A 21,162-nucleotide genomic window follows, 5' to 3' on the forward strand; every position below is an offset into this window, starting at 1 on the left:
CCCCCCCCCCCCCCCCCCCCCCCCCCCCCCCCCCGCTTTCCTCTTCTAATCACAGAAGAAAGCATTTCACAGTTCACAGAGTAACTCTATCCTTTTGTTATACAACTGCTTCCTTGGCTTTAGCTACCTGGCAGTTCCAAACAATTGAGCAGCTGCCATCTAGTGGCGAAGATCTGTCATGGCGTTAAGGAAGCTGAGCACTGAGAACAGTAGAACAGCGATGTTACTCCTGCAAGGAGGAATTTACTAAAAACATTAACACGTTTCACAACAGTGAAGCCATTTCACACTAAACTATAGTCCGAGCTGTAGATAAATGGTCTCAAGTTTTTAATTCTTTTGTATTAAAATGTAAAAAAAAAACCTATCAAAATCACAATGAAATGCAGCTACAGACACTTAGAATGACTCAAGGAAAAGGACAAAAGCGACAATATCAAATGTTGATGAAGATTATTTGCACGCATTGGTGTTAGGAGGCAGAATGGTTAAACCACTCTGGAAGACAGAGGACAGCTTCTTATAAAGTTAGACACACACGTACTAGAAACCCACAGTCACATCTCTACACATTTGTTCCTAAAAGACTGAAACCAAATATTTATGTAACATCTGAGCACACATATCTATAGAAGCTTTGTCTGTAATAATCAATAGCTGGAAGGATACCAAAAGTTCACCAAGTAATTAATGGATAAGTGATGATCCGTCTCCCCAATGGAATACTTCAATTCAACCTAAACAAATGAATTATTGAAACACATAACAACATAGATGACTCTCAAATGAGTTGCTAAGAGAAACCAGACTACATAGGCTATAATTCCACTCATAGAATATTCTGTAAACAAGAAACCCTAAAAACAGCAATCAGCTTGGTGATTATCAATGAGGGAGGCATCAGACAAGGGGAGGAATCACAGATAGGAGGAAACTTCTGGTATAAAGGACCTGCTCTTTATCTTTTTGGCTGATGGCTCCCATGATTATATGAATTTAAAAGTTTGTCAAAAGCCTTATGATTTTATACTTTGGAAATATGACAATAAGTAAATAAAAAAGGATAATAAAATACTTCAAAAACAGTGGTCTGGAGATCGTTGAAGTTTTGATTACCAATCACTGAAGAACACTAGAAGGGCAGTCAGTTATCCTGTGTCACAGATGCATGAGACAAATGGAAGGAGCTTCAGACAGATAGAATGTAAGACTTTCCACACGTACCCACAAGAATTCTGGAAAAAATGGTTTTCAAAACTTTCACTGCTTAAGGTTTGCCCTGGAGTTTATAGGTATATTCTAGTTTTTAACTCTGAGCTCTTCTTATTGTTTATGTAACAGTAACCTGTTGGTCACTTTGTTAGGTGACACACATATTCCAATGAATAACATTTAATTATATTTTTTTTATTTTTCAAAATATTCCTATAACTGCATAGCCTTGTGAGGAGGTCAAGTAGTTCTCTCTATTTAAAAAAATCCTCTACTATCATAGAATTTACACCATTTAAAAAGTCTATTTTTTTATTCTGGAGTGACATTATACAATAACTAATCATGTACATTTATGAAAAATTAACTTGTTACCTTGATATTCATTAGATTTTGTAGAATTAAACATCTCATGTTATATTGTCAGTACTTTTAAATACCCTAAAAATAAAAACAAATACAGCAAGAAAGTTGTAAGCTATAAAATAATAGGATAGCCCAAACCATAGAAGCCAGAAATGGGCAATAGTGACATCTTTGGTTGAGAGGAGGGTGGGGAGGGGAGGGTGTTCCCTCTCTCTCTCTCTCTCTCTCTCTCTCTCTCTCTCTCTCTCTCTCTCTCTCTCTCTCTCTCTCTCCTCTCTCTCTCTCTCTCTCTCTCTCTCTCTCTCTCTCTCTCTCTCTCTCCCTCCCTCCCCCTCCCTCCCTCCTCTCTCTCTCTCTCTCTCTCTCTCTCTCTCTCTCTCTCTCTCACACACACACACACACACACGTACACACACGTACACCAAAAATGATTAGCACAAAAAGAATTTACACTTTTAATTTGTAGATGTACAAGATTGGTTAATTTGCCAAGGATAACTTTGTTGAGAAGTGTCAAAATTTAATACTTAATATTATTCCCAATATTTTGCTCACACCATTATCTTAGCATCCTTTTAGTAATCCAGATGCAAGAATTCCCTGCACTGAATTGCCCTTGATGATACATGTAGGAGATTGCTATTCCTAGAACAACCAGTGATACTTAACATTTTCAAACATACAAAGTGTGGAATTTTGTATATATGGTATCTAATAAGTTCTTTTACTCCCTTCAAGTCTCCTAAAGACATCAATAATCCTATTATATAGTTTAATTGAAAAAATTGGTAGTAGTTTTAGGGAAGGCAAGAATTTCATCAATTTGGATTCTAGTTTTCAAATGGAAAGAGAGGATTTTTACCATTTTCATTCAGAGCTCTTTAAAGTTCCCCATGTTTGAAACATGTACAATGTGGCAATCACTTTTTCTTTTCATTTTATTTCACACAACGATCTGTTGTATTCTGTGTAACTCCACTCTATAGATGAGAAAAGTTAGAGGTTTGACGGTATGAGATACCATGCTCTCATACACAGAACTAATAAGTCACATGATAACTCTTATTGCTGGGTCTGCCCTGACTCCAATAGTATATTCTGTGTCTAATTTAAAATTTTTATGATAGTAATCTGCTTTCCGTTTAATAATAGACTTTTTATGATTAGCCATATTCCATATTCCAAGTTAATATATATTAATACAAAGTTTCATTTATGATAAAGATTAATCTATGAAAAGTGTCTACCATGTAAAACATTTGTGTTACATATTATAACATTTTATTTATAATTCACATGATATTTGATAGCTATTTTAAGAAGAAAATGATTATGAAAATGATTTAATAATTTTACCACGGCTACCTCACCAAGGTCATGCTGGAGCTGAGATTCAAATCCAGATCTTTGCAGTTTCAAAGTCTTCACTTTACATGGTAGATGCTTATGGTTTTTGGAATCCAACAGATCTACTTTGAATCTCAGTTGCCCTGAAAACTTAATTAAAAGTACTGTTTCCTTTTACGTTTTTATATCAGTATTAATGAAAGTATCTCATTTCTTATTACACTAGATTGTAAGAATTGTGTAGATACAGATTATTTTTCTTGAACTTTCTGTTTTTTCCATTTCCCTTCCTGAATACTTAACTAACTTTTTAGAAAGGGCTTGAAGTATAGGGATTCCTAAAGTGACTGAATAAAATTAAACTATTGAATAATTTAAAGCTGAATGGAAGGTGGCTTTGTCTGGCGAGTTAGTTAGTTTGTCCATCTATCTATTTATTTGGCAGTTGTTTGCAAATGACTTACTGTATTCTCCATTCCATGCTAGGTGCTGAGCTGTGAGTACACAACAATATGGTTTATTCAAGGAACATCCATTTTAATTGATTAATGCCTGTAGCAAACCAGTTGCTAACTCTTTTGACTCTTGCACCTGACTGAGTTCTTGGCATATGATGATGGAGAAGAGAAACAGAAGCAATCACAATACTCTTGAAATTTTTAAATAAATGGAAAATTTCTACTGTGATAGGAAGAAAGATACAATCTACTATGCAGTGGATTATTTCAACTTCCTCTGATCTAATCTAGATGGAATAGCACCTGTGATTAAAAAAAAAACAGAAGAGGATAACACGATCAATTTCATCATTATACAAAAATCACTTTTCACCTTTCAAGGTTAAAATGACACTGCTATTTTTTTGGGGGGGAAGATGCTCTACAAATAGTACTGGTCAACTATGCATCTCCACAGCATCCTTTCATTCTATGATAGATGTGCCAGTGATAAGTTGGGTAATGTTCAAGGCCCCTATAGAGGGAACATTGAATTTCATTCATGTTGAAGGGCACTGATAGTGTTATGGGAATATTTGTAAATGTCATTTAAAATGTGTTCAGATTACTTTATGAATGAATACAATTATCTGGGTTTAAGGGTGCAGAATAAAAGGCATCAAGAAAAAAAGGAATGCTTGAAAAATAGAAAAAAAAACTTACTTCATTATGAGAGAAGGCAAAACATGGTAGATTTCTTTTTCCAAAGAAAAATATCTTGACTGCTGTAAGAATGCAGCCCTAAATCAGCATTGATCGACCTACAAGATTAACCACCTTACATGAGTTATTTATATTTCTTTTTTGTTTGTTTGTCTGGTAGAAGGATACAAAATGAAAAGGATATATATTTAAAAATTAGCTGAGTATAATAAAGTACTTTTCATGCTTTACTGATGATGACTTCAAGATATAACCACATATACAGATACACATCTTCTTGCTCAAATATAATTATTTTCCTCATAGAACTTTAAGAAACCAAACATGTTCTATAGTTACAGTGTTTTTCAGTGGACTTTACAATTCCTGTATGATAGGATATGCCCTGGGCTTTTGAAAATGCACTGATTAAATTGTGTTCTCAAGATGTAGTCTAGAGGGCAGGTGATCTTGCATGACCTACTGCAAATAGAAAATGTCACTGTGTTGGTACATTTCCGCTGCACTTTAATCTGCTAAAGCAAAAAAGACAGACGTTTGTAGGGGGGAGTCAGAGTCAAATTAGTAAGAGAAAGTCAGTTCTACATGCATCACTGAATACTTTCAAGCATAAAGTGTCTTTTAGAAATCACAGAGTCTCCAAAGACTCAACAGTGGATCTTGTTGCTCATTTAGGAATTTACAGGTGCTTAATGCAAATCCAGTTTTAATTAAATCTTGAGAAAACACATAATAAGTTCAAAGCACTTTATATTTTTAAGAAGGAAGGGATCACTTCATGACATTGCATGGGCAGATATAGTCACCTTCTCATCCCTCTATTCAAGCTCTTCTATGTACCCAGCACACAATGGATGAAGTCCCAGTTGCCTGCCAATGCACGTGGTACTTTCATGAACAAACCCAGCTTACTTTTGCTCTGCAGGCTTTGTACACCAATGAGAATAGACTGCTGGCAGCACCATCTTCTCCCCTCCATCTGTTTATCACTGCCTGAATTACAAACGAAGTACAGTAGCTGGCCTGTAGCCAAGGCCCAGCCCTGTGACTTAATACGTTAATGAACAATCATATCCAATGCTATCATGCCTTCAGGCCTTTATGCGTGCCACTCAGTTCATGTGGAACAATTGCTGGGTCTGTTTGGCATCTGTGAACTCACCATTTAAAACTTACCTTCTCTGATAATGGTGCTTATTTTCCTTGCTAAGATTGGGATGGTAAAAGTATCTATCTACTAAGATAGAATTGTGAGAATTAAAGTGGTTGAAAGTAAAGTGTTAAAAGGAAATTAATATTGTGCATACAACAATGAGGGGCATAAAATGTGTGACATATGCATGCTTACTTTCATAAATGAGTACCAGGAAATACTGACCAGAACAATTACTGAAGTGTGTGAATGGAAGAAAGCCATTGGAGAGTTTTCACACAAACAAACATCTCACATGGAAGAATAAGTAGGTTTTGACAAATAGAGTTTAAAGAAACTAGAGAAAGGAAAGTTGTTATCCAAGAAAGGTAGGAGTTGGGTTGGGTTTAACCATAGAACATCTATCTTCCTGCCACCCCCTACATATTGTCAGCAGAAACCCAAGTGCTTGAAAGTGTTTTGGAAAGCATCATTCCTGTGAGTTCAATTCCTTTCTCTTTTACTGCCTCCCAATACCACCTGTGGGAGCCAGTAAAATGATGAGATGAAAAGAAATTGCAGGCCTGTGATCACAATACTTGGGAGGTAGAAGGAGATTAGCCACAGAAGGTCATCTGTGTCTACACAGAGAGTTTGAAACCAGCCTGGGCTACAGGAGATCCCATCTCAAGTGCAGCTCCCCCTGCAAACAAAAAAGATAGACATTTCAGGTTTGTAATGTCAACTGGAAAGGACAGAAGCTGCAAACCGTAGGCACACTCTCTATGTCTTATAAGGAAGGAAAATTATAAAAAAAATGACTGCATCAAAATCAATATCTGTAATAGAATAATAGAGAACATAATATAAACCTTCCCTGGGCCCAGACTACCACTCCCCTCCCCCCATGGGGCCTATACAAGATTTTGGAGGAAGTAGTTATACAAATACAGCTCACAAAGTATATGTGAAGTACATTTTCTCAATTAAGTAGTATTCTTAAACTGACTTCCAATGTAAAATTGACAACATTTGAAACAGTTACCTTGAAAATCTTGAATTCAGGGGAATAATTCTTATATCTGGGACACTTACTGGAAGACTTACCTGGGCCCCCTTTCCTCGGGGATACATGAACTGAGAAGTATGAGTGAGCAAACAGATAGTATTTCCTGTCCCAACATGAAGGTGTGAAAATGGTGTCCTGCAGGTGATACTGAGGGCATCCCAGAGCTGTATTAAGTCCAAATTATGCTGTCAATCAGAGGAGCAGGGCAGAATGTGATCATGGCAATGTAGCTCTAAAGTGAATGAGGGTAAAAGATGAAGAAAACAAGACCAGAAATGAGAAGCCAGTCGCAGGTACAAGGAAGCTGATTTAACATCAGAGATAGAACAGGACCACCAATGGAGGGTTAGCACGAAGAAGCCCAGCTTTGTTACGGTAAAGAATGAAACACTCGCTCTATCTCTAAGAATCTCCAACTCATGCAGAGGAAACAGTTGTAATACTGTGTGTGGCTGTTAAAGTCTCTCTATTTTCAAAATGCTATGGACTTTCCATGTTAGAGCAGACAGTTTGCTAGTATGAGAATGCAGTATTAAATAGACAAAGCCCATGTCTTCAAGGTTACATGTGGAAATTAGTAAGATAATGGGATAGGACCAAATTATGAACGGTAAGAATATTGATAAGAGCCAATGGCATATGTATGAACTTTGGTTAGAGAAAATGAGTGATAAGGTATTTTCATCAAATTAAACTTCTTCTTTTTCTTAGGGGACAACCTATGTATCATAAACTTGGGTTAGATTTCTCCCCGTCTGCTATCACAGAACTCTGTTCTCCCATCATAATTCGGAATGCCCTACCACAACTGGCCACTCAGATTTCCTGCTATAAATGCCTATCTCAAAAAGATAATCTCATATGTGTTACATTTCTCATGCCTACCTAGTGCTCCTGTTGGCACCTCGAAATGAGATAAAGACTAGTCAAAAGAGTAGACACATGACAGCAAAGCAACACAGGGTCTCCTTAGGGAATTTCTCTTCACGTTTATTGGCACTGCTTTGGAAAAAGCATCGAAGAAAGAGAAAGAGAAATCGAGGCTAACCAGATGGTTTAGTGATAAAGGTACTGGTCACCAAGCCTGCGATAAGTTTGATACTCAGGATCCACATATGGAAGAAGGAGAGGACTGACTCTCTCAAGTTGTCCTCTGATCTCCACACATGCACCTTGCTACTCATGGACACACACATACACTGAGTAAATAAAATCTAATAATTTTAATTAGAAAAAAAATTGTACCCCTATACTTATTTTAGAAAAAAAAAACAACAAACCTGGTGTGTGTGTGTGTGTGTGTGTGTGTGTGTGTGTGTGTGTGTGTGTGTGCAGTATTACATATACAGGTGCATGCGCTCTAGTGTTTGCCTTTAAAGGATCTTGCATGTCCTGATTTATTATATTACTATATTATTTCTGTGAGAAAAGGTCTCTCACTGAATCCAGAGCTCACCATTTTGGGGCTAGGCTGGCTGGCCAGAGAGCTCCATAGTCTTGCTCTTTACATCTGCTTTGCCACCCCCTTACTCTCCCACCTCCCCACACTTTCACATACACACATCTGTTTAGGGGAAAAAAACTGCATTGCTTCAATTCCAGAATCCCAAGGCAGAATCTGATTGTCCATCTTGGTTTAGGCATAGACTGGTTTGTATTATAAGCAGACCCAATAGGACTTGCATACAAACGAATCTTGGGAGAGGTACAAGAAACAACAGGCAGGACAGGAACCAGTACAACAGAGAAGAAAAGACAGCTAATGGAGAAAAGCTAGTGCTTCCTGTGGCTAACTAAGAAACTAAAAAACCTTCATCAGGACACACATCCCTAAATGAACCCACCCTAGAGCAAAGGACATCAACTGTTGTCAGTTATTTGTTGATGGTCTTATTTGGAGTGATAGCCCTCTGGCACTGCAGGCTTGTGGTGGACTTCTAACAATCCTTTTCCTCAGCATTGGAAAGGTCCTTAAGGCAAAGAGGTGCCAACACTGGCAATTACAAGTTGGTGATGCCTATCTGCTTTCCCTGACCACATTATGTGTCCACCAGTCTCCAACAGCCAACTGAGAGAGAATTGCCCCCACCCCGTGTTAAGCAGGAAATTCTAGTTTGTCTAGCAAATGCTTAAGTCTATTACCTTCTTTCCTGTTGCTGTGAGCAAACACCCTGAACTAATCAACTTAGAGGAAAAGGGATATTATTTGGCTCACAGAAGTTACAGTCCCTCATGGTGGAGAATTCACAGTGGCAGGATCCTGAAGAATCTAATTACATTGTACATAACTCCAGAAGCAGACAACGATGAATGTTTGTATTGAGCTATCTCTGTAGCTAGAAAGTTTTCTCTCTGGGTCCCACCAATCCCTGGCAGTCCCTTAGCCCACTTATAAAATAAACATACAGATGCTTATATTATTTAAACTGCTTGGCCATTAGCTCAGGCCTATCATTGTCTAGCTCTTACTCTTATATACAGCCCATTTCTATTAATCTATACTTTGCCACATGGCTCGTGGCTCATTGTCCTGGCGGTGGCTGCAGGCAGTGTCTCCCTCTCTGCCTTCCTGTTCCCTCTATTCTCCTCTGTTAGTCCTGCCTATACTTCCTGTCTGGCTACTGGCCAATCAGTGTTTTATTTATACAGAGCGATATCCACAGCATAACTCCATCTTCTTTATACCTTCTAAGACCCAAGCTCAGGGAATGGTGCCACCTACCTTTAGTGTGAATTTTTACACCTTAATAAACTGGATCAACATGATCCCTCACAGGAACACCGCCAGAGACTAAATAATCCCTCACAGATGTGGCTGGTGGTGTGGCCTGTCTCCTAGGTTATTGCAGATCCTGTCAAACTGACAGTTAACATTAATCATCATGTCTCAAGCAGCATATTGTGGATAATACCTTCAATAGTGGGTATAGGACTAAAGAGGATGAAAAGCTACCTTTGTAACTTAGTGACACATAGTGTCTCAGAAGAGGCAGTTAGGAAATCATTTAAATATAACAAGAGGATTGTGATAGACATGTGTACAAAATGCTGTGGGGATATTAACTCACTAAGAGAATGGTAAAAAGGGGTACAGATCGTCACCTCCCAATTGGAAGCAGATTAAATAGCTGCAGTCTCAGAAACACCTGTTTCCTGGTGTGTTTGTTGTTGTTTTCCTCTCCTAAGGAGAAGCAAACTTTGTACTCTTTGTAAACATGCATCCTTTGCCAGTGGAGTAAGTTTACTAAACAGTTTATTAAGACATTTTCTGTCTATCTTGTCCACTGAGTCTTCAAAAGGGCAGAGGACCCAGCAAGTCCATTACAAGATGCAAGAGTTGAAACTGAATCTATCACAATTATGAGTCAGTTTACATATCATCCTTGAACAGACATTATTCATTTATTTATAAACTCATTCCCTAGAGCATAAAACCCTAGGTACAAGAAAGCAAAATTTACTGTGAATACAGATATTGACTGGTTAGATGGCTGTTGATTTAAATCCCCAGGGAAAGGAGAAACATATGTGAGAGGCCCAGGATACCAAACTGAAGCATGTTTTGTAAAAGATTGCATTAAAGGTGGCAAATCATTTTAAAAACTTGGGAGAAACAAAACCAACACATTTTCTTTCATGTGAAAAATCTGCTATGCAATAAATCCACTGTACCTTAAACAGGAACAAAACCAGGTAAAGATATAATACTATAGAGAGTATAGGAACACGAGGCAAGTTGAGAAATTATTCAGAAATACACATCACTATGTACAGATTGTCCAAAGACAATGAGTGTATTAGGCTGAAATTACTAGAATTAAGTGAGTACTTTCCCCTAGACTTCTTAGCAATGGTGTCTACGGTATAAACATTAACTGCACTTTTGGATACGAGTCTAATGCTATCTCATGTATATACTAATACTCTAAAATGTGAAAAAATTCAAGTCCTAAAACGCTCTAGAATACAAGGATGACCTTTTGATTGGAAATGGTTTTCACAGTAGGTTTGATCACAAATCACACTCTTAGTAGCTTAGTAGTAAGAACCAAGCTCATTCTTAGCTATCACAGGAGGAGAAAGGTCTGCTCATTATTACATAACAAGAATTCTTCCTCCCCTTCATTACCATTTAGAGTACCTAAGAATTGTGTATGTCTATAAAAATAATCTAATGCCTACACTGAGAATTGTAATCTACTAGGAATTATAGAGTTCTAACACTCACTTATCTCATTGAGTAATTGCATTATCTTTGTCCTTTTAAAACTCTTGTTAAGGGAAATTTATCATTCAGAAAAGAGGAAAGAAAATTTGTGACTGCTCAGTATATAATTTATATGCACTAAATTTTACACAGAGTAGTCTATCTATTTCTTTGATAAGAAAAATTATGTGTATTTTTAAAAAGCCAGAAGGGTTAAGCAAGTCTCCTAAGTGAATACAAAGTAAAGAAACTGAGATGCAAACCCAGACTTGTCTGGTTTCAGAAGCCTCTTACTCATTTTTAAATAGATCAGTAGCTTGAATATCTAATATTTTTTGAGGGGATATATTCTCCTTAATTATTATTTACATTTAAAATTCACATAACATTCTAGGTTTGCCAGGGACTTTAAAATAATTTTTTTATTTCTTCTTTTGTGTTATGATAATAAAGCCTTCCATAAAGCCTAGGAAACAAAGGCATAGAGAGGTACTCCTTGATTATAATTATCAAGCATAGACTACAAATGCATATTTTACTTTGGAAATTTAGGATGTCCCAAATTTTTGTTTGTGAAATGACTTTTGTAGAGTCCCTCATATTCCTAGCATTATGCAATAGTCTATGTTAACAATATATTCTCTGGCTACTAAATATATTTCCCATTTTCACAGCATTTTGGTAGAAATACATATTGATGAAATATGCTATACATTTTATTAAAATAATGTCAAATCATATTAAATTCCATATACAATAAATTTAAAGTTACAACCTAAATTACAGTTTTGAAGAGAACAATAAACTTAGTCTAAAATACTAACTAACTACTTTAATTAGTACACTTGATTCTTATGATGAAATCATGTATTTTTATTCCAGCATATGTGAGAAATTAGCTATTCTTTCTTTTTGTTTTTAGATATTTTTTCACAATGTCTGTTGACTTATCTTACCTACCCAGAATAAAATATATATGCTAATGATCTCAAGATCTATGAAGTGAAATGTCACAGCCCAGGCCTGCAGAGAATTTGGCAAAGATATCAGCAGATTTTCACTTCTCAATAAGGAAAGAATGTGACATGCAACACATGTTCTTCAGTGATCATCAAGATAAAAACATTTACTGTTCTCTAACAATCTTTGAGCAAATACTCATTCACGCATTTTTGTAGCTTACAGCAAACATTTACCAAAGACCTTTTATTATATAGAGAATTTATTTCAGATCAAAGCTTTACCTGAATCAGAACGAATCTATGATATCGTTTGAATATCTTTTAGATACAATGAATTATATCTTTTAGAACATCCATTTTGAAATATGGAACACATACAGACTTTTCAAAAAAGGTCTTTACTTCTTATTACTTCATTTTTTATCTTTTTAATGATTTATTAACTTTATTTTATGTACACTGGTGTGAAGGTGTCAGATCTCTTGGAACTGGAGTTGCAGAAATTTGTGAGCTGCCATGTGGGTGCTGGGAATTGAACCCAGGTCCTCTGGAAGAACAACCAGCATTCCTAAACCCTGAGCCATCTCTCCAGCCCTACTTCATTTTTTAAATCTAGCTTGTGTTTATAGCCTTGAATATAATGGCAAAAGTCATCCTAGAGAAGTTGTAAAGATTTGAGATTATAATTCCAAGGAAATTATTCTATTTATAATATCAACACAATATTTAGACTTATTTTCCTGATTTCTTTAGATAATATTTTTAAAGAAAGTTTGGGTTCATAGTGAAAATAAGAGGCATATAAAATACTTTCTGGATATGCCTGGACCATACATGATTAGAATTCAACATCCCACAACTGAATGGTGTATTTGTTAAAACTTATAAGCTTACATTTTTAGACAAATTTCTAAATGGCCTTATTAAATAAAAAAAACACAGTGCCAAATATAGGAGTGGAAGCCTTAGAGAGATCAGGGAAATAGAGAAAGCCACCAGCTAACCTTACCTGTAGCTGTGTTATCTCCAGTCCCACCTGGGACCACAGCCACTCAGACCCAAATTAACACACAGACACTTACATTATTTAAACCATTTGTCCTAATGGCTCAGGACTTTTGCTACCTAGTTCTTATATCTTCTTAAAAAAAAAAAACATTTAATATATTTCTCTGTGTAGCTTTGCGCCTTTCCTGGAACTCGCTTTGGAGACCAAGATGGCCTCGAACTCACAGAGATCCGCCTGCCTCTGCCTCCCGAGTGCTGGGATTAAAGGTGTGCGCCACCACCGCCTGGCCCTTTTCTTTTTTTTTTAATTAAGGGATTTTTCTATTGATTTTACATATCAACTAAGGACTCCCCTGTCCTCCCTCCTCCCCCCCCCCAGCCTTCTCCCTCAACCCACCACTCATTCCCACCTCCTCCAAGGCAAGGTCTCCCCTGGGGAGTCAGCAGAACCTGGTACATTCCATTGAGGCAGGTCTAATCCCCTCCTCCCTGTACCAAGGCTGAGCAAAGGGTCTCAACACAGGCACTAGGCTCCAAAAAGCCGGCTCATGCATTGAGTACAGGTCCGAGTCTCACTGCCTGGGGGGCCCCTAAACAGTTCAAGCTAAACTACTGTCTTACTTATCCAGAGGGCCTAGTCCAGTTCCATGGGGGTTCCTCAGCTGTTGGTTCACAGTTCATGTATTTCTACTAGTTTGCCTAGCTGTCTCTGTACTTTTTCCAATCATGGTCTCGATATGTCTTGCTCATATGATCCCTCCTCTCTCTCATCGATTGGACTCCTGGAGCTCTGCCTAGGTCTTGGCCATGGATCTCTGCATCTGCTTCCATCAATCACTGAATGAGGGTTCTATCATGACAGTTAGGGTGTTTGGCCATCCGATCACCAGAGTAGGTCAGCTCAGGCACCCTCTCAACCACTGCCAGTGGTTTACAGTGGAGTCATCTTTGTGGATTCCTGGGGACCTCTCTAGCACTCAAATTAACCCATTTTTATTAATTTATTCCTTGTCACGTGGCTCGTGGCTTACCAGTATCTTTACATCTTGCTTCTTATGGCAGTGGCTGGCAGCGTCTCCTCACTCAGCCCTCCTGTTCCCAGAATTCTCCTCTCTCTTTGTCCCACCCTTCCTGCCTGGCTACTGGCCAATCAGCACTTTATTTATTAACCAATCAGAGCAGCACTTTCATAGCATACAGATATCCACAACACTTACCTCACCAACTCTGCAGCTTCCAAATGTGATCTACTTCCTGTCTTACCCACGCCTTTATTGCCTTACTGTTCTGACCTCTCCTTGGCTATCTTAGCCCATCTACCGCACTTCCTTGTCACGGCCTGTCTGTAGAGACCTCCAGGTCTCCATGGTTGGTACTGGGATTAAAGGCCTGTGTCACCACACTTGGCTCTGTTCCCTAGTATGGCCTTGAACACACAGAGACCCTGCCTGATAAGTGATTGGATTAAGGGCATGTATGGCCTGACTTCTTATTTACTTAAAATGGCTGGCCTTTTCCCCTGATCTCCAGGTAGGCTTTATTAAAGCACAAATAAAATAATACCACATTTCAATACAAATAAAATATCACCACATACATTGTCACATCATAATTATGGCCCCCAGTTTACATTGGGGTTCACTCTTGATGTGTATAGTCTGTATGTTTAGGCAATGGTATTTGTCACTATAGTATCATACAGTATTTTTTTTTACTGCTCTAAAAATCTTCTTCCTTTGTCTATCAAAATTCTATGTACTCAGTGATCTATTTACTGTCTACATAGTTTGGTTACTCTCTACACAGTATTATTATTGATTGTTTTACAAATCAAGATTTTGATGAGAGTTATTAAAATAAATGCTCTAGAAAATTATGTTGTATTGCTTATTTGAAACCTTTCCTACATTTCAGAGATTTATCTTAAATTGATGGTGTGTATTGCTAATTATTCATTTATTAAAATTGGACATTTTTTTTATATAACTGATCTCCCTACTTCTACTTTCTTTTTTTTTTTCTCTTTCTATTCAGTTAGGACCTTATCCCATGGGATGGCAGCATAAACGTCTAGAATGGGTCTTCCATTCTCAGTTAATTTTCAGTGGAAACACCTTACAGAAACACCAGAGGTGCATTTTGGGTGATTGTAAATCGAGCTAATTTGTTAAGAATAGCTATTATAAAGATTCACATCACTTTTAAACCATAATCTCCTAACCCTTGTCCTCAAAAGCTCCTAGCTATCTCCTGATGCAAAAATGTACCTACTTCATCTGTAAGTGTCTGGATTCCTAACAGAACTAATATTGTTCAAAAGCTAGTTTCTCTCCAGAGGCTCAAGGCAAGCTCCTAACTGCAAGATCCTGTAAAATCAAAATCAACTCACTTACTTCCAATTTATAAGAGCACAAAGGAAACATTCTCACTCCAAAAGGGAGGGATGAGTGAACTGTTAGGCCAGACCAGGGTAAGACCCAAACCCAGTAGGACAAATGCCAAACTCTTCAGCTGTGTGTCCAGCACCCCAGGCTTGTGAGGGCAGCAGCTGAGCTTCATTGAGCTCAGGGAGGCCTGCCCATCCATTTCAGCCACTCTCAGTGCTTGCAACTTCTCTCTCGGGCTGGCTTCACTCAGTGTCTCCAGCTTTCCTCAGTCTGTACCCCATGGTCCTCATATCTCCAACATGTTGCTGTGTCTGCTGAAAGTTTTGCCTCACCTCCACGATGTCACATAATGGTCCCTCTTAGTCTTGTTGCAGAGAATTTGACTTTTCTCTAGAACCTTGATGTAACCTTCTGCAACCCTGCAATGTTTGCATTTTGCATGCCTGCTATGCCATATGGATAACCCTGCTAAATTCTGCTGCCAGTTAAATGCACAGTTGGGAACTTTTCTGAGGAGGCATTTGTGCACCTAAGTGGCTAAAACTAGAAAACCACTATTTAGTTTGTTTGAAAGCAAAAAACTCTCAGGGATTTCTCCTAAGTCTCTCTCTTTTTAAACAAATCTTCATCTTCATAAATTGAAGACTTTGATGGGGGATCTTGTCTTCCAGACACCTCCCCCATTGTCATTTGCAAAGTATAAGGTTTTTCTAGAAGTGCTAATATCTTTAACAATTACAGCTGCTTTCTTCACAGTTGTGCATGCAACTTTAAACTAGTTCTCAGGCCATTTATCACCAAGCTGCAGTTTTTATATATTTCCTTCTGACTACAGATTTGATGAAGAGCAGTAAGCAATAACCATGTCACAGCCTAGATATTATGTTGTTTTCACATTTCCTTCCCCTAAAAACATACTCTTAAATTTTATTTTTAAGATTTTAATTTAAAAGCCGGGTGGTGGTGCCACACACCTTTAATTCCAGCACTTGGGAAGCAGAGGCAGGTGGATCTCTGTGAGTTAGAGGTCAGCCTGGGCTACGGAATGAGTTTCAGGAAAGGCTCCAAAGCTACAAAGAGAAACTCTGTCACAAAAAACCAAAAAAAAAATCATAATAAGATTTTAATTTAATTACAACATGTCTCCCTTCCCTTTTCTCTTTCTAAACCCTTCCATATACTCCTTTCTACTCTTCAAATTCTTAGCCTCTTTTTACAAATTATTAATGCATGCATATATGTATTTGTATAGAAATATATAATTCCTAATTATAACCTGTTGTGTCAATATGCATATATGTACTTATATATAATTACCTAATTTCTAACTACAACCTGTTGTATCCATATGCTGTTATCTGGATGTATGTTTTCAGTGCTTGCTCTTTGACACTGGACAACCAATTGACATACTCTTCCCTGGAGAGGGCCACCTCTCCTGCTTCCAGTTTTCCTTAGTTACTTGTAATTCTTTGACAGGTTTGAGGCCTTGTGGGCTTTTCCTCCTGCAGTTTGGCATGTTTATTGGCATCCTTATTGTTCAGTCTCACTCAGATTTTTCTGGACTTGAGCAGAATACAGCAAGATTACTTGCCAGAATATGACATAAATGACTTCTAATTCAATACTCGGTTAGGTTAAGATCCCTTCTGAATCCTTATGGGTCCAGCCTCTACTGTCTGCATTTCTTTTAGCACCCTAGTCTTTCTGAATTCCCACTCAATAGCTTATCAAGCTTTGTTTAAGCACTCCAGGGATCCTCTAATCATAGTACTGTCAACAGTACTCTAACCAACCAATTCAGAAGGTCTAAAAGCCATATGGTCAGGTTTATAATAGCAACAATCCTGATTTTGGCTCCAGTTTTATATTTTTGGTTACTTTTCTCTTTGCTGTAACAACAAATATCTGACAAAAGCAATGTAAAGATGGAAGTCTGTTTTGGCTCATCTTGCTGAGGAAGGCATGGCAACTGGGACATAGTGTAGCTGGCCACATTTTGTCCATAATCACAAGGAGACAGAATTAAAAGCTGGTATTCTTTTTTCCCTTTTAATTTAGTCCAGAACTTCAGAAACTGGACTGTTTACCACCTACACTCAGGGTGTACCCTCTCCTCTCAGTTAAACTCAGACGTGCGTTCAGGTGTTATAAAATCCAGTCAAATTGAAAATGAAGATTGACTTTCACAAATTCCTTAAAGGATGCTATTAAGATGTCAAGTTTCCTTTGCCTGCCTTTCTTCTTGTACAAAACAACATTGCCACAGTGCATTAGAAGATCTTTTTGAAAGATTTTCTACACATAATCATTTGCTTAATATGCAAAATAATGTTTTAAGTAAATTGACCAATCTTCACTTTATTTCCTTCCAACTTTCCCACCTTGTACCACTTAGCAAAGCCCATCAAAAAAGTGACCTATGGTAGCAGTTCTCCATTGCCTCTCTTTTCATTAGTTCCCATCCCTGACTCTTCAGGTACAATAGGCCTCTTCCTGCTTCTAGCTCCAAAGGAGCAGTTAAAGTCTGCCATGGATTCCAACCAGTAGAAAATACTAGTCAATTCTTAGTCCTCTTTCTTTCCCCCTCCCAGAAATATAATCCATAGTGGGAGTTATTTTTTCTTAGAGTGTGCTCTTTGCTGAGTTCTAGTTAAATTAAATCTGCTATAGCTCAGTTGTTATTGTCCACTTTTCTTATATCTTCTTGGTTGACCACCTTGTTTTTCCAGTCTCTAGTAGAAGTGGAGTTGTACAAGGTTCAGAACCTATCCTCAGGACTGAGGAGATGCTCAGTGTTTGAGAACAGTTGCTGCTCTATCGCGAGATTCAATCACCCACTTTGTGTGGTTCACCAATACCTGTAATTCCTGCTCCAAGGGATAATATCCTCTCCTGGCCTCCACAGATATCCACACGCATACATGCATGTCCACAGAAACACACACACAAAAAAATTATTTTTTACAAAATAGAGACTTTTCTCTCCTCTAACAATATTTATTTATATCAAGCCAATTACTCAAGTCACATACATATTCTTAAAATTCCTCCAAATCTATTTTTAGTTTTTGCTTGCCTCTTTCCTGGCCTCCTATGTGGACATTTAACTCTGTATTCAACATCTCTGTATACATGTTTTATAGTTTCTTCAAACTTATGCAGAAACAAACTTAATTTCTATCATTACCTGCCCTTCCCAGGCCCCAAACAGGATTAATCCTATGGGCTTTATGCCAAGGTTGGCTACTTCTCTTCATCGTTCATATGCTTGGGCATGCTGCTGGTTCAGATCATACTAACTTCTCACTCAGTTATTTGCTCATCTACCTGCATCAACTCTTTACTTTATCCAGTCCCATCTCCATCTGTCAGCCAGAAAGACGTATTTTAAAAGGGAAATTACATCAATAGCTTTCCTGACTCCCAAGATCTCTTACCTCTCATGTCCTGATCAAACCAAACTGGTGTTATTGTTTGTTACTAAGCCAAGTTCATTTCTGCCAAAGAGACTTTGTGCTGTTGACTTACTTGCTCGTAATTTCTCATGGGAAAAGATGAGAGCTATTGACTTCTTCAGGTCTTTGCTCAAAAACCCTTCCTGAGAAAGGCTTTCCTGGAGTGCCTTATATAAATAAGCCACAAATGTCCTTCAATACTCTCTACTGGACAGTTTTCGTTGAAAAGAAATGCAGTCTTATTGCTGATACTTTAGGTGTGTAGTTATAGTTTATAGTTTTCCTGATTCTCATGTTAGCACAGATGTTCCTGTATAAAGCAACACTTCATCCAATTTTATTGCTCTCTCCCTAGTACTTAAAGCTGTGTGTCACAAAGAAGTATATATTGTTGAGTGAATGAAGGAAGGTAAAAAGGTTAGATGGTGACGGATGGAGATTTCAGCAAATGAGAAACTGAACTCATACTACACTAAAACTCTGCACTTTCTTCTCTTAACAACTATGTGTGTGTGTGTGTGTGTGTGTGTGTGTGTGTGTGTGTGTGTGTGTGTGTGTGTGTGTGTTTCCTGGTGTCTACCATGGTCCAGTTGCTGGTGGATCACTCACGATATTGGGTACTATTTTGGAGGAGAAAGTGACACAAGATACTCTGAAACTGAAGTAGAGGAGAGTTACTGCAGCCTGCATTCCCACAGCCTGTCACTCAAAGAAAAATCAATTGATCTAATTTGATTCTTAACAAAACCAGGGTTTTATCCTTTTGTTTTTTAAATTTCCTATCCCTGCATCCTAATCTTTCCTAAAGCAAGTGTTCTCTAACACAATGCTGTTATACATAGTCACATTGTGGTCAATTATAATTCATTTTGGATGATGAAATGTATATTTATTTTGTTTACTTTAACAACTAATTAGAATCTATTAAAGAATATCAATAAAATAAATTTGCTTTTTACCATTCTTTGTTATTTCTTGAGACACGGTGTTCTCCCAGGTCACTGCCTTGCCTGCCATGCTTCAGCACATGATCTGCTGGTGCACCTGAATTTGAAGTTCTGGGTGAAGTTTATGCACACGAGAGAAAGAGAGAGAGAGAGAGAGAGAGAGAGAGAGAGAGAGACAGACAGACAGACAGACAGACAGGCAGGCAGAGAGAGGCAGACAGAGAAACAGAGACAGCAGGCATAGAGCCTGAGAGACAGTGTGTATTTCCATAATACTTACTGATTTGTTCAGAGATCCCTCCAGGACATCACTGTATAGGCAGAGAGTTTTTTCTCTCTTCAAGAGTAGGGCTTTATAGCATGAATCTTAAGTGGTCTTATTAATAAAAACAAACCTGGAGCCAGGTATTGAGGTGACCGCTGGAAGATCAGAGAAGCAGAACAAACCACAGCTACCTCACCTTGCTAATTCCTCAGCTAATCCTGTTTCCTCAGACTGGAAGCCTCTCAGTCCTCATCCAGAATGAATCTCAGCTGAGCTGTGCTGCTCAAAGCCTAAAAGCTTAAGCAGCCGAATGCTTCTAGTTTCTGGTCTTCAAGCCTTATATATCTTTCTGCTTTCTGCCATTACTCCCTGGGATTAAAGGCTCACTTCTTGGGATTAAAGGTGTGTGTCACCATGCCTGGCTGTTTCCAATGTGGCCTTGAGTTCACAGAGATCCAGAGGGATTTCTGCCTCTGGAATGCTAGGATTAAAGGTGTGAGTGCCACCATTTTCTAGCCTTGGTATCTAGTGGCTGTTCTGTTCTTTGACCCCAGATAAGTTTATTAGGGTGCACAATATTTTGGGGAACACAATACCACCACAGGGCTTCTGTTCTAAATCTGTCCCCTTCACTCCTTGATTATCATAAATAATGTCTAAGATTTTTATAATCACAAAAACACTACCACTTTCTTGTTATTCGGAATCCTAGCAAAGTCACAGAAGTTTTGTGAATTTCAGTTTATCTGTGCTAAAAATGAAGACGACATGTTTGTTGTTTCAATTTCATGTCAAAGTACAAATGCTGAGTAGCTTAGCTGTACTGATGGTGGTGGCTAATTAGTGTTCATCCTTCCTCTTCAGCATCTTAGGCATTCATATTTTCTTGTCGTTTTAGAATCCACACGTCCTTTCATCTGTAATGCAGTTGTGATGGAAAATGAATTTGCCCATTAATTCCTCTAAAGTATAAATAACTCAGCTGTCTAATTATATATATTGTCCTCTAATTATCTACTCCATACCTGCTTTATTACTGGCATTCATTCTGCCATCAGTTAGAAAAATATTACTGAGAACAAGGAAATTCTTGATTTAATTGGATACTACAATGTCTGGGTTGAGTATTGTAGCCTTTATCTTTCTCACTTATCGAATCCAGAAGCTACTAGACAGTGTTAATTAGGTACTAAAGCAAATTGGATTGTGGAAAGGGTCTTCTTAACAACATTTTACACAAAGTGAGGCGGCAAAGCCACAGGTGTTACATATTCTAGTGTCTGCTGCAGGTGCAATTTAAAATCCTTGATGAACTATGGCTTGCTGTTCAATTTTATATCTTCCTAAAGTCAAAATATTTCATACTCTCACAAAGCACCATGATTGGTGTGACTGAAATGGCAAATGATGAAGAGAAAAGTCAGTTTCAGAGATTTATAGTCCTTGCAGGAGTTAATTCCATTATAAACATAAGAATATGGTTGGTATATGATATTTTAGTAATTTTATAAACAAAACTCTTTATGGATATATAACTTACATATATCAGTTTTCGCAATAAAGAATTAGGCAAATTCTTGAAAAAACAAGTTTTATTTATTTCTTTTTTCTTTTTTCTTTTTTTTTTTTTTGGTTTTTCAAG

The 21,162-nt window shown here is 37.8% G+C and overlaps 1 protein-coding gene across 11 annotated transcripts in view; it reads left to right on the forward strand.

Annotated features, from left to right (window-relative positions):
- Positions 1 to 21,162, forward strand: part of Dlg2 (discs large MAGUK scaffold protein 2) — a 1,859,766-nt gene that overhangs the window by 667,904 nt on the left and 1,170,700 nt on the right. The window lies entirely within an intron of this gene.

This window comes from Peromyscus maniculatus, chromosome 1 (genome assembly GCF_049852395.1).
Source record: "Peromyscus maniculatus bairdii isolate BWxNUB_F1_BW_parent chromosome 1, HU_Pman_BW_mat_3.1, whole genome shotgun sequence".
Lineage (NCBI taxonomy): Eukaryota > Metazoa > Chordata > Mammalia > Rodentia > Cricetidae > Peromyscus > Peromyscus maniculatus.